This window comes from Cibotium barometz, chromosome 5 (genome assembly GCF_041138505.1).
Source record: "Cibotium barometz isolate CiBa-2024 chromosome 5, ASM4113850v1, whole genome shotgun sequence".
NCBI classification, from domain to species: Eukaryota; Viridiplantae; Streptophyta; class Polypodiopsida; order Cyatheales; family Cibotiaceae; genus Cibotium; species Cibotium barometz.
In genome coordinates this window covers 23,006,478-23,020,841 of record NC_141050.1, presented here as the reverse complement: position 1 = coordinate 23,020,841, position 14,364 = coordinate 23,006,478, and the positions used below count along the sequence as shown (strand labels likewise).

The window sequence follows — 14,364 nt, the reverse complement described above, 5'->3', positions numbered from 1 at the left end:
ACCAAATTCAATTCTCTTTTTAATCCTATTGCAATGCCAAGGAGTGGCATTGCAAGGAGTTAAAAATTGCATAGCATGTCGCTTGTTCATCAATCCAACTAGCCATAAGGAGGAATTATGAATCTCTGTAACACAGGGCCGTTTTTTTGGATGATGCCGTACCAATCCCTGAGGCACACCATGTACTATCGTATTTTTGGATGATGCCATACCAATCCCTGAGGCACACCATGTACTATCATGTACTATCATGAAATGATTCAAAAATTGGATGTAGGTCGCAACTTTATATCGATCAAATCAGGAACATGGAGACCTATCGGTACATAATAAACGATCATGGGAGCACATATTTTATCATTAAAATTAAATCAGGAGTATGGAGACTTAATGATTACCACACGTTTTATGAAAGAGGATGTGGAAAAGTATATCGTTTTCTGAAAAAATGTTAAGAAACAAAATTAACGCATGGGCTCGAGAGATGGTGGGACTGTGAACATGACCTTGAGAGACTCCGTGCTTAGGCATTATAACCGTAGGATTTGTCTCTCCTCACGTTTCCGAGAGCGCAGCAAGCTACACTGTAGACGATGATGAGGAACACCAGCACGACGACGTTGACGATGGCGACCTTGCGCCAGTCTTGCTTCACGTTTTGAAGAACCCCCGCCTTGCAAGAGTTGCAGGCGTAGCACAGCTGGGAGGCATCATCACTCCAAGCTTGGCAATCTGCGTCTGCGCCCTCATTGGTTGCGATTATGGAAGGTGAAATTGCAAGCGGTGGGAGGTTTGCAGCATCCGGACTGCATGATCATCAACATTAAAAATTAAGTATACGCTTTAATTCTGAGCAAAGCAAGCTGTCAATAGAAAACTATATTATGAACTATGATCAAATGCGCCCCTTAATTCGAGAGCAATATCCATGAATCCGATGGCCTTCTTGCATACCTGGATGGCGGAGAGGTCGGCGCTAGAGAAGGCGGCGCTGGTGGTGTAGTCGTCGTCGAGGCGGCTGCAGAGCTTGGAGTCGGCCAGGCAGCTCTTGATCTTGTCCCAGTTGCTGGCCTTGTTCACCTGCTTCTGCAGCCAGCTAGAGTAGCTGCCCAGGTGGAATTCTTTGAATCCTTTGCCGGAGACGGCGTCGCGGGCGCCCTTGTTGGTCACCACGAAGGCGAACACCGTGAAGCACAGCAACAACACAATGAGGAGCAGCATCACCGCGGAATAAACCCACATCACCCACGTGACGCGGCAGCAGGAGCCCACCAGCCCCGCCAGAGATACCAGCAGTAAGAACAGGCCGATGATGATGACCGGCCATTGCAGGAAGCGCATGCAGTCTGTGCTGTGCTTGGTTGCAAGTCATATGCCGGCACCTAATATGGGGATGGAGAGAAGGGCGGTGAGCAAATTGAGGATCCCTATCAGATGGTTGCTCACGCCCATATTAATCTGCTTTGATTCAATCAAACTGATCACTGCACCTGCTATAAGCTAGCGAAGTGTGCCGGATCGATCACAGATGGAGCTGAATTTGCAGAGGTGATCTCCAAGAGCTAGAGGAGCTGTAACGTACGTAGAGTTCAAGCAGAGATGGTATGTGATGCGTGTGTGGGTGTGGGTGCGGGGGTGGAGGGATGCATAGTAAGGAAATGGGTTTTCCTATAGTGAAGCACTAAGAACAAGAATAAGGAATGGGTAGTCTATGCCATTGAGGTAGAAAATGATACTTGACCCAATTTCTTAAGTACTTTTTGAAAAGCTTTGTGCTCTATTAATCTCAACAAAACATCGCTGACGGAAGTTGTCCTCACCGGAATGAAGGCATTGGCATTGATAACACACTTTAATCAAGATGATGTAAATTAAGTTTGACATGAATGGCGTCACTACAATAGTATCACTATCACAGCATACCAAGGCTTTTCATGAGACACTTTGAAAAAGGTAGCATGCTTTGAAGGAAAATTTGATGGACCACCTCACTAAAGCCTCGATTCTTGTTGAAGTTTTGCTAATAGTGACACTTTAGCTAGGCTGCTTCAAATATTGTGGCACTAGAGTCGCAAGGTAACGAATCAGCCCCCAACTCTTTTGTGACACATTAGCAATGCTGCCTTAGCAATGCTACGACTGCTTGCTACAAAAGTTATAATAAGAACTTTCTTTGCTCTTCTCACACTGTACAACACTTCCCTCGTATTATGAGGGAAAACACCACTTGGCTATACCAGAACCAAATGTTGAGCCTTGTGTGATTGACCCTCGAAATTTTAGAGGATTATTATGACGGAGACATCGATGCTCTTTTGTAACTCACTAGTATCTCAATGATATAGCAAGCCTTTTGTAGAGAGTAGACATAATAAATTGCATAATATGTCCCTTGTTCATCATCAAGCCAACTAGCTATAGGCAAATTTTGGACTAAAAAATAACCCTCTAAGAAATGCCATGTTAGCTTTTTCTTTAAAAAATGGGCTAATGGTTAATTTTTTGCAAATCAAACCAAAAAAGGAATCTACAGTTCGTCGCGAACTTTTCAATGATATATAGCATGCTGGATAATTTTCCTTATTCAAGAAGTCTCAGGGGGTGTACTACTAAGAAACCCTATGTATCATGTGCGTTCAAGGGGTATTAAAAAATCCCGTACCTGCTATGATTTTTTAGGAATAAAATAACCCCTTTTTCAAAATCGATTAAAAAAACCCCTTCTATAAATGTATTGCTGTAAAATTACCTTAAATATTTGAATTAAAAAACCCCTTTATTTCAACTCACCTAAAAACCCCTTTTTAGGTGAACCCTCCGAGCAAGAAGTTCCCAAATTGGTGATGACATGGCATGTTACCAATTTTCCATCCATTAGGGGCAAAAATGGAAAAAAAGGGTCGTGTAAGGATAGGATTAACTTTCTTAATAAAAGTGATTTAACTAAAATAGTAGAGACAAATAGCTATATTAAATGCATCTCTTTTACCTATATTATTTAGAGGAGAGTGTCTGTATCATGCCATCCATCATCACGTATCTATAGTCTTTAATTCACATATCCTTTTGGCAACCCTCTTACCTACTTCAGTACACGTTTTTCAAAATTAGCTAATCTTAAATATTTGAATACATAACATACTTCTCTCTTTCATAGGGCATGACGTGAGTTTTTTCCTCTCTTTTCTTTCTACTGTCTTTTTTATCTCCCCGCCATCTCTTGCTTTCTCTTTGGATCATTTTTGTTGCTATGGTGACTCCAAGGGTTGATCCACACTTTCAAAAAAGACACCATATCAACTTCGTACTTAACAAAGAATATTTCACAAGGAGAAGTATTCATCACAAAGATCTACATGATGAGGTTGAAGCTCAAAGGCTATGTACAAAAGGAAAGAAGCATGTAGATTTGTGGGTTCAAGGAGTTCTATACCCTCTTGATCCATCAACTGGTAAGTCTCCATCATTTAACACCTTGCATGATCTTGTTTGATTCGTTGGGGATGGTAGAGAGGGCTTATTTAGATATTGCTCAAGATTGAATAATCAAGCTACTATTTTCCATTATCAACACATAAATATGGCTAAAACTATGCTTGGTGTGTATAAGCAATCCATTAAGGGACTAGAAGACATCGTGATCTCACAAACTCAACATGTAAATGTGTTAAAAAGGCTACTTCAATCATCTCAGGAAGAGGTAACAAAGCTTAGAGAAACTAACCAAAAATTAGAGGAACATGCACTCCAAAAAACCCAACTAAAAAGCACTCCTTTTGGGTTAGGATTGAGATCTAGATAATTTAAAAGTGTTACATCCCTAGCCACACATGGGGGTGCTAAGAAGAATTGTGCACCTGCAATCTGTAGGAAGTCAAAACCTCTCTCTATTGGTGTTTCCCCTGTCACAGGAACACCTTCAGCACGACCCATCTCTATCTAGTAAACCTTGAATCTGGCCAACAGCACCTCTAAAGAACCCTACAAGGTTGTAGCTTATGAGCACACAATAGAAGCTAAGATTTCAATAGCTAAGGAGAGTGTTGGAAAAATGGTGTGATTACCACAATCCAATTGATCAGGATCCCCATATTCACGTCGTTTTTCTATCGTTGATGAAGTAGTAGTGGGGGCACAAAAATGCTCATGGGTGCAACTATGGGGGTGGGTGGGACAACCAAGTAGAAATTGTTTGTCAACAATACCTCTCAATAACCCTGGCAAGGTGTAGCACAAGAGAAGATAGGATAATTAGCTTTTTCTTTAAAAAATGGGCTAATGGTTAATTTTTTGCAAATCAAACCAAAAAAGGAGTCTACAGTTCGTCGCGATCTTTTCAATGATATATAGCATGTTGGATAATTTTCCTTATTCAAGAAGTCTCAAGGGGTGTACTACTAAGAAACCCTATGTATCATGTGCATTCAAGGGGTATTAAAAAATCCCTTACCTGCTATGATTTTTTAGGAATAAAATAACCCCTTTTTCTTTATGGACTTACAAGTTTTTTTTCAAAATCGATTTAAAAAACCCCTTCTATAAATGTATTGCTATAAAATTACCTTAAATATTTGAATTAAAAAACCCCTTTATTTCAACTCACCTAAAAACCCCTTTTTAGGTGAACCCTCCGAGCAAGAAGTTCCCAAATTGGTGATGACATGGCATGTTACCAATTTTCCATCCATTAGGGGCAAAAATGAAAAAAAAGGGTCGTGTAAGGATAGGATTAACTTTCTTATGTAGTAAACCTTAAATCTGGCCAGGAGCACCTCTAAATAACCCTACAAGGTTGTAGCTTATGAGCACACAATACAAGCTAAGATTTCAATAGCTAAGGAGAGTGTTGGAAAAATGGTGTGATTACCACAATCCAATTCATCAGGATCCCCCCATTCGCATTGTTTTTCTACCATTGATGGAGTAGTTGTGGGGGCACAAAAATGCTCGTGGGTGCAACTATGGGGGTAGGTGGGACAACCAAGTAGAAATTGTTTGTCAACAATACCTCTCAATAACCCTGGCAGGGTTATGGAGAGTTGGAAACACGGCGTGAATACTGCAATCTGAATGACAAAGATCCACTTATTCACGCCTTTTTTCTACAGTTAATGGAGAAAAATACCAAACACAAGAATGGTAAGGAGAGTTGGAAACACGGCGTGAATACTACAAGCCAAACCACCAGGATCCACCTATTTGTGCCTTTTTTCTGTAATTGATTGAGAAAAATACTGGGACACAAGAATGCTGCTGATAGCTGAGGGGGCTAGGGGAAAAGGGTAGGTCAGGGGGATGGGGGCAAAGGGCAGCTCAATGGCAACAGGCAGGTCAATGCCAAACGGGTTGCTCGGAGGCGAAATTATTTCTCCGAGATTTACCAGATATTTATAGTGTTGTGAGGCCACATGGCAATGGTACGGACACCACATTCCCACGCCATGTACTTTCACCCTGCGATTCGCACGTGTGAAATAGCCCACACGTGGGAAACCACATGTTGATGTGCGGTCACATGTGTGAGTGACATGTGTGTGGCGGCTGCCGCATTTGTGAATACACGTGTACATTTACGCTCCCACGTGTGGATGCACGTGGTGTCATACAATTTGGTTTTCCATATGCCACATGTCTTATTCTCCTAGTTCTATAAATAGGTGGGGATTATTGAAGAAAAATTATTTACCCGTATGTGGAAAGACCAAGCGCACCGACTTGTTTGCTCTCTCTTTTATTCTTTGCACCTACACCAACTACTATTGGTCCTTAAACTACCACCAGGACCAGTTTGGTCACTCTCCTATTGCTCTTCAAACTACCACCAGGACCACTTTGATTGCTATCCTATTGGTCTTCACCTACATCAGCCTACTACTGGTCTCATTAGAATCACGGTGTGATATATATATACTAGAGGCAACGGAATTTCTCCTTGTTATGCTAAACCACATCTCCAAGAGGGAACTCTACACATTCACCTAATGGATGAGCAATGAAACACAACAGTTGTGGGGTACTTACCAATGCTTCGAGCTCATGTCCCTTGAAGCCTCCAAGCTTGCATATATGCTCCAAAATCTAATCTCCACCTCCTCACTGTCACCATGGAGTTGCTCACACCATCACATAGGCCAATCACACTCTCTCATACAAGCATAAACACACAAACATGAGAGAGCCACAATGCTAGAATGCTCTCTCTTCTCACTCTCGCACAAGTACAAACGAAGAGCTCTCAATAGCACAAAGGGGATTGTGTCCTTTCATTTTGAGAAAATACCTTATATACAATTAGCCCTTATTCACACTACTTGGGCGCCCAAAACTTACTAACTAGGCCTTGGGTGGCCAATGTCTCATAATGTACAACCTTTATAGTGCCTTTATGTAACACTTATTAATGTCCTCAATTGAGGATCATGGTGTGGGATTAACATTCCCCCTTTCTTGAACTAGGTTCTATCCTCAAAACTTGTAACCAGGAGGTCTGAAGACTTGGTCACTAAATTCATGGGCGATAGAATTTGCAGCGAGACTGGAGTTTCCTGAGTGTGTGTCAGAATGCCGAATGAGACTTCCAGAACGCGGTGTCGATCATGTCTTCAAATGTTATGTGCATATAACCTAGAAGACATCTTAGACGATGGTAATATATCATTATACCTCTGTCTCTTGGCCCTTGGTTCATGTCGAGCTGTAGATGTTGAGCCTTGTAGAAGCCATCATAAGGTTCTCTAGGTTAGTCTATAAGAACCACTAATAACTTCATAAACCAGACACTAGCTATAATTGCAGGATCTGGTATATTTCACCGAGTTTGGATCGAACTGAGTAGTTGTTGTCTTTGTGCCTGAATACTGGCAAATGTTGATGGGTTAAATATTGAAAAATTGTAGCAGATATGAGAATCCCTCTCTTTTGCTACTTGAAACTCTAGCGGTGTTCACCTTCTCTTGATAGGCATGTATAGTGGATCCACTCGTAATGTTGTCGGTGCACTCATGTAAATGCTACTGTATTCAGTGGACTGTTAGAAATTCCTTTCTCCATGAAGGTTGCACTCCAAAATCCTACAGTTGTGGTGCCTCTTCATTTCTGCGTATGGTAGTGTATCCACCTGTGGTGTGCACTCGATGTTTCCTCCTCCATCTTCTATAATAACTAACCATAAAAGTGACCATGCAAATTTCCAACAAGTCTGAGAGATGGGGGTTTTCCAGCTTCATGTGTTTTGCCACATTGGACCATAATGTTCCTTCTCCAGTCAATAGGAGTAATTCCTGTAATTATTAGTGGCCCGGAGAGGCTACGACACATAATGTTGCCAAGTGGGGGTGACCGCAGAATATGCCTCTAGGAGAATCTTTCTTGTAGGATTGAGCGGGGTAATATGCACTAGGGCATTGAACATAAGCTCTGGCTTTAACATTGGATTGCCTTGTTGTATGAATTCTTCATATTCTGCAGCTGTCATGGAATCCAAAACATTATTGTTGGTGTAAGGTGTAATATTATCAACAACTGGAGGCAGATTATGTACCTCCTGAGGTTGCCTTGGTGGAGATGGAACAGGTGCCAATATCTCCTCGAGGGCGAGAGTGTTATTAGGAAATTCTAATTCTGGTGGGGAGAAGGAAGAGTAGATGCATCTAGCTTGTGAAGAAGTAGTAGGAGGTGTGCTTGGATAGGGATCAAGAAGCCTACTAGCGATATTAGTATACACAGGGTAGGTGTTTTTGAAAAAAGAAGATGGATCCTCATCCTCACCATGACCTGAACTAGGGGGTGGGTGGCTAGGTTTGTGAGCTTGAAAAAAGGTTTGAATTTCAAGAATTTCTTCGTTATCCACATCTGGGTAATTTATGTGAGTTGCATCAAAATTATTGCTTACGATGGTAAGCATAGCTTCTATATGCTTATGGATATTAGTATATAGCTTAAGGATGCCCACTCGGTGTGATATAAGGTAGACCCACAAAGATTTAAATGCTGGTGGGTATTATATACTTCTAACCACCCGTGACTAACTACCCATTGATAAGTATTAGCCACAACCTCGTAGTTAGCTGGTGTTGTTGGTATGTCATCTAGAACAAACAAGTCAAATTTGTCGACCCTGTTGTCCAAAATTTCTGAATTTTGGTAAGAGTTTGAGAAGCGGCCCGAGGAGTTACTGGCAATTGTCCTGATTCCCATGCGTGCTCAAGGAGGGTACGTAAGTCATTTGTGGGCTCGTGTCTTCGACTCCTTTCCTGTATGGTTAGTTGGCAGGCCAGTTCTTCCATGCAGATATCAGCATTGTTGAGCTCTGTAGAAATGGTTGTTTCTTTGATCATCCATTCAGCATCGAGCGCTTTGAATCTTCTTGTTGCCACTTCTTGTGCTCTTCTAGCAGTAGCTTCTCTTTGATTGGCGTCAGTAATTTGAACTACCTGTTGTGTTGCCAATCTGTGTGCATCTTGTAATTGGTTTTCTAGTTGTGATATTGTTTCTTGGCTTCTTTGCACCGATGTTTGGTTCGTGATGATGATTATTTCATTGAGAGCTTTTAGTTTTTTTGCATGTGCTTTGTTAACCACTCTCGTTCCTCTTGCAGTCCTTGTACTCTTTCTTGTTCTTCTTTGCAAGGAGCACTATCTGTTGTCGAAGCATATCCGCAATATGCTTTGTGCTCTCCTGGTACTCCTCCATTTCCTTGGCATGCCTAGTTGTTAGGCCCTTTGTGTGAGCTATCTCCTTTTGTATCTGCTCCTTTGCTTGCTCCAGCCTTGCATTCAAGTCAGTATTCTCTTTTATTTTTTGTACAATGGTTTGACTCAAAACCAAGTTATTGCTCTCCAATGCGCTGTATATTAAAAAAAGCATGGGAATCTCTCAAATGGGAAGGGAGCATCCAAGGATTCCATGCTCAGGAGAGATTCCTCTACAAGGTTCAATTGACTTATGGGAGGATAGGCGACGTTGATGATGAGAACAAAAACAATACATATAATAATAAATTCATAACATTTTTTAATATTTGTATTGTTATAAAGTAAATGTTTTCTTTGTTTAGAGCTTGAGATAGTAGATAAAGATGTATTCCTCAGATGAGGTGGAGGTAAATGAACTTTTTTTGGCAGAGACTCAGCCCTCAGCCACTAGATTTCAAGGATACCTACAGGCGTGTTGATCATTTACCATCAAAATATTCAAATGATCCACACATTCAATTGATGGCCTTAAAGGTTCCGTCTACTTAGGACATGGGAGGATACAACAACATGCAAAAAAGATTATTGTGATAGAAAAGCAAGAAGCTTTACGTATTTTTAGATATGCACTAGGGTTGTGCACGCATTGAGGGCAGGGTATTTTTTGTGTTATGCGGCTATGTAAAGGTGGTTCCTGATTTGAACACCCATGCTCTTGGAGGTTACCAATGCCAAAAGCTATTAAGGTATAGAGAAAAACTACCCGAAGAAGATCAGGCTAAACACTTATCCAAAGATGAGGGCAAACAACTGCCCAAAGAAAACCCCAAAAAGGAGGGGAGTCTCTTTCAGGAAGACAAAAAGTTGAAGCAAAAAAGAAGAAGACTTTTTAAAAGTCTTTTCTTACTTATATTGAGAACAATTCTTATTACAATTTGTACTCCTTTTCTTCTACAAAATCCCACCAGGGCCCACTTTGAGTGCTTTCCTATTCGTCTTCACCTGCACCAACTCCTATTCGTGTCATTAGAATCACAACACGATATGAACATACCTAAGGCATCAGAATTTCACCTACGTGTCGTTCTTCCTTCAGGCCAAAGTTATGCTTACGTCTCAAATTTTTTGTTGTGTACAAAAAATGTTGATGGAGAAATGTTGTTAGAAGAGAGTATTAGGCACACTATTTGACCTATTTTTTTTCTTCACCTGCGCCCGATTGTGCTTCATCTTTACACCAGCTCCTTTTATTCTTTAAAATACCACCAGGACCCACTTTGAGTGCTCTCCTATTGGTCTTCACCTACATGAGCTCCTGTTCGTGTCACTACAATCATTGTGTGATATGAACATACCTGAGTCATCGAAATTGCACCTATGCACCATTCTTCAATCAAGCCAAAGTTATTCTTATGTCTCAAATTTTTTGTTGTGTGCAATAAATGTTGATGGATAAATGTTGTTTCAGAAGAGAACATTAAGCACTCTGGCTGACCTTTATTTGTTCTTCACCTACACCAGTCAATCTTCACCTACACCAAACCCGATTGGTATTCAAAATTCCACCGGGACGCACTTTTTTGTTGTGTGCAATAAATGTTGATGGATAAATGTTGTTAGAAGAGAACATTAGGCACTCTGGCTGACCTTTATTTGTTCTTCACCTACACCAGCACCTACACCAGTTGTTCTTCACCTACACCAGACCCAATTGGTATTTAAAATTCCACTCGGACCCACTTTGATTGCTCTCCTAATTTTCTTCACCTATTGGTCTTGAAAATTCCACCATGACCCACTTTGATTGCTCTCTTATTGGTCATATTTCATTACGTGTTTGATTGACAGGCCATAGATGGCTAGAACAAAGAAAATAGCAAGGAGGGTTGGACCAAGACCAGTGGGACCAAGACCAGGGTTGGCAGAGAAAGTAGTGAGTGAAAACACATTATTAAAACAAAAGCTAAAAAAGAGAAACAACCAGCATGTGAATGCCCTGAGAGAGACAAGGAAAGGTGAGAAACATGTTGAGTTACTCATACCTAAGCTTACCTTCATGAGAGTTGTGAGATATATTTGTGATAAATGGAAGCTTGGGATGAGATGGGTCGGCAATGCAATATGTGCCCTTCAAGAGACTGCAGAAGACTTCATCATATACTTTTTTATGGTGAGAGCTACATTTGTTCTACCCATGCGCATAGGGTGACTCTTATGGACAAGGACTGGAAAAGGACATGCACACCACCAGGCTTATAAGATATAGATTTGAGAAGTTATTGCATCCTATACCATTGAGTGACTCTAGTGCATTCAATATCTTGAATGTCCCACCAACTAGCAAACCTAAGGATGCAAGTATTAAGATTGAGGATTTTACGCATGATAGGGATACTAGGACTGCATATCAATTAAAGACTGAGAAGGGCAAATAACATATGGCTTTTGAGGAAGAAAGGGCAATTGATGAAGAAATATTGATGGGAGATGAGTTGATGGACCTTGAAGAGAAGAATCTTCAAGATTTAAAGAATGTACCTAAATAACTTGTTGTTCTTCAAGTGAAATATTTTGTTGATGGTGCAGAGTATTTTGATATAGCACCTTCAAATACAGAGATGTTATCAAAGAGAAATCGAGAAATAAATGATGTTGTGATCTTGATATCTCCCAAGTATGTAAGCTATCTTTTTTAAAAATTTATCTACTGTTTTTTCAAGATAAATGCCTAATTTATCCTTTTAGCCGGGAGGACAGAATCTCTTCCTTAGGTAAATTATAGTCTCTCTTTTTATGTAAGAGAAACAAGCACCAATTTTAGTAGACTGGAAGAATGGTTGAGGAGATGCGACTTTGAAAAGATGCAATATGTAATTGTACCTTATAATGAAATGTAAGTATTTTATTTTAAATATGTTTTACTTTGTTTTATGTCCTTTTCTACATCTCTCACTACTAGAGGTTTAGGGCATACCGACGTTAGAACACCGACGCAAATGTCGAACGTCGGTATTTACGTCCTAAACGTGGAGGTGAAAAGTCGGGCGGGTAATTTTCAAAAGTTTGTATGCCGATGTGTATACCGACGCGTATACCGACGGATATACCGACACAGATATCGACGGATATACCGATGCCTATACCGACGCATATACCGATGCCCGTAACTTTTTTCGAGTCGAGAACCTATTATTCTCTGTTTTGCACGGCGTCGAATATCCAGACAAGGTATGCGTGCATCTTCCTCAAGTGTTCGCCTTCTTCCATTCAACCCTCTTGTTTGTTGTGTGTGTGTGTGTGTGGAGAGAATTAGTGAAGTGTGTGTGTGTGTGTGTGTGTGTGTGTGTGGAGAGAATTAGTGAAGTGTGTGTGTAGATCTCCCTCTCTCTCTCTCTCTCCTTGGGTGTTTTGCCTCTCCCCATCTCCTCATCTTCTTATGGCATTTTGCCTCTCCCTCTCTCCTCATCTTCTTATGTGTGTGTGTGGAGAGATTAGGGTAAATGTGTGATGTGTGTGTATATCTCATTCCCCTCTCTCCATCCTTCTTCTTACCTTCTTAATTATGTATGAAGAGAAGATTTGTATGTGTGTGTTGTGAGAGATGTAGAGAGTAAGAGAGCTTGTGTATGTGCATCTATTACTAATGTATGCAATGTGTGTGTAGGTTTGTTTCTCCCACGTGTGTCCTAGATTGCAGATCTGCTTCGAACACACACTATCCAATCCACATTTGAGAGGTAAGCACATTACCAATTATGTTGTTTTATTACTTCTTTTTTTGTTATGTTTTAATTTGTTCTCAATTTGTAATTATTAATTGAAATTGAGTATGCGAGCTTGTTGTTTTATACACATATAAGCTAATATTAGCATATATGTGAGTGCATAAGAAATTAATGTATGTGCTTATTTGTCTTTACACACACACACACACTTTGCAAGAGAGAGAGAGAGAGAGAGAGAGAGAGAGAGAGAGAGAGATTTTCTTTTTGGCGCATACCCAAGGCGTTTCGGTCTCTTTTTCGACTTGAAATCTAATGTCTAAGACATGCATGTCAACGTTATGTCTATATGTATATACTCTAATGTAATTGCCTAAAGCACATATCCATAAGCTAATGTATATGCCTAAACATCGCTAATGTATACTTGATCTCCCTCAACGGCTGGGGAAAAGAAGCCCGTTTGACGCTTTATATGTTATTGTTAAAATCTCCCTCAACGATTGGGGAAAAGAAGCTCGTTTGACGCTTTAAATGTTATTTTTAAAATCTCCCTCAACGGCTGGGGAAAAGAAGCCCGTTTGACGCTTTAAATGTTATATTTAAAATCTCTCTCATGGCTGGGGAAAAGAAGCCCTGTTTTATGGTTTACATAATGCTTTGTGTAATACATAATGATTTGCATTTAATGAGCTACATATACATGTTATCCTACTAGATGGAGCCTCTCAATCTTGAAGAGAGAATAGCGTGTCCATACATGCGATGTAAGTACCAAATATTTCACAAAAGAAGGATTTGCAACCAGCATATTCATGAGGCTAGCATATTTCCAATGGAGCGCTTACAAAATTTACGGTCTCAATCGTACAACCAAGCAAGTGTGCAACCACATCTTGATAACATTGCGTCTATGAATTCTCGTCCCCAACAAAGGATGAGAATATCGAAGGAGGGAGTGACAGATGGAGCTCAATTATCAGCACCCGAGGGAATGGAAGAAGGTCAGGGAATGGAAGAAGGTCCAATGGAGGAAATGTTGGATGCCTTTCTTGAGCAAATGTTGGATGCCTTTCTCGAGCAACAAGAAGGTGTCCTCGAGGAGCATGAACATGAAGATCATCAACCACGGCATTCTCAAGGGTCAAATTATGAACCAGAGGAAGAGGCCATGCATAAACTTGCACGCCTTCCACTATACAATGGTGCCAAGATATCTGTATTGCATGCATCTCTTTCTGATGCTAAATTTACAGTCAATTTTTGGATGGTCTAATACAAGTGTCACTGAACTCTTCAAGTAAGAGATTTATGGAGATTACACCTAATGTTAAAATGATAGATTTTCAACTTGTATTTGACTAAATCTTAATAGTAACAATCAGATATTGCCATACTTGCAGGCTTTTGAAAGACCAGATATTGCCATACGACAACGAGATGCCTCCATCTCGTGCAGATGCCAAGAAGTTATTGAAATCCATAGGCATGGATTACAATAATATTCATGTTTGTTGCAATGATTATATTCTCTTCCGCCATGAATACGAGCATTTGCAAGAATGTCCCCATTGTGGCTCTAACAGATATAGAGAAGATGTTCAAGGGGAAGCTGTCCCAGTAAAGGTTCTTAGGCACTTTCCAATCATCCCAAGAATAAAAAGCATGTTCAGGTGCAAATCTATAGCAAGCTTGATGACATGGCATGCCACAACTCGATCCACAGATGAAGTGATGCGTGTGCCTGCAGATTCACCCGCATGGAGACACATTGAAGAGAAATGGCCGGCTTTTAGGGAAGATCCTCGTAACCTCCGTCTTGGCCTAGCAATGGATGGTGTAAACCCTTTTGGTTTACGAAGCTCTTCATGGAGCACATGGCCTATTTGCCTTGTGAATTATAATCTTCCGCCATGGTTAGCGATAAAGAAAGGTCATTTGAAAGTATA

The 14,364-nt window shown here is 40.6% G+C and overlaps 1 pseudogene across 1 annotated transcript; it reads right to left on the bottom strand.

Annotated features, from left to right (window-relative positions):
* Window positions 1-421: 421 nt before the first annotated feature.
* On the bottom strand, window positions 422-1,645 carry LOC147638222 (tetraspanin-8-like; annotated as a pseudogene). Its single transcript, XR_015265404.1, has 2 exons — window positions 955-1,645; window positions 422-806 (listed from the first exon to the last, which is right to left on the bottom strand). The product of XR_015265404.1 is annotated as a tetraspanin-8-like (transcript).
* Window positions 1,646-14,364: the final 12,719 nt, after the last annotated feature.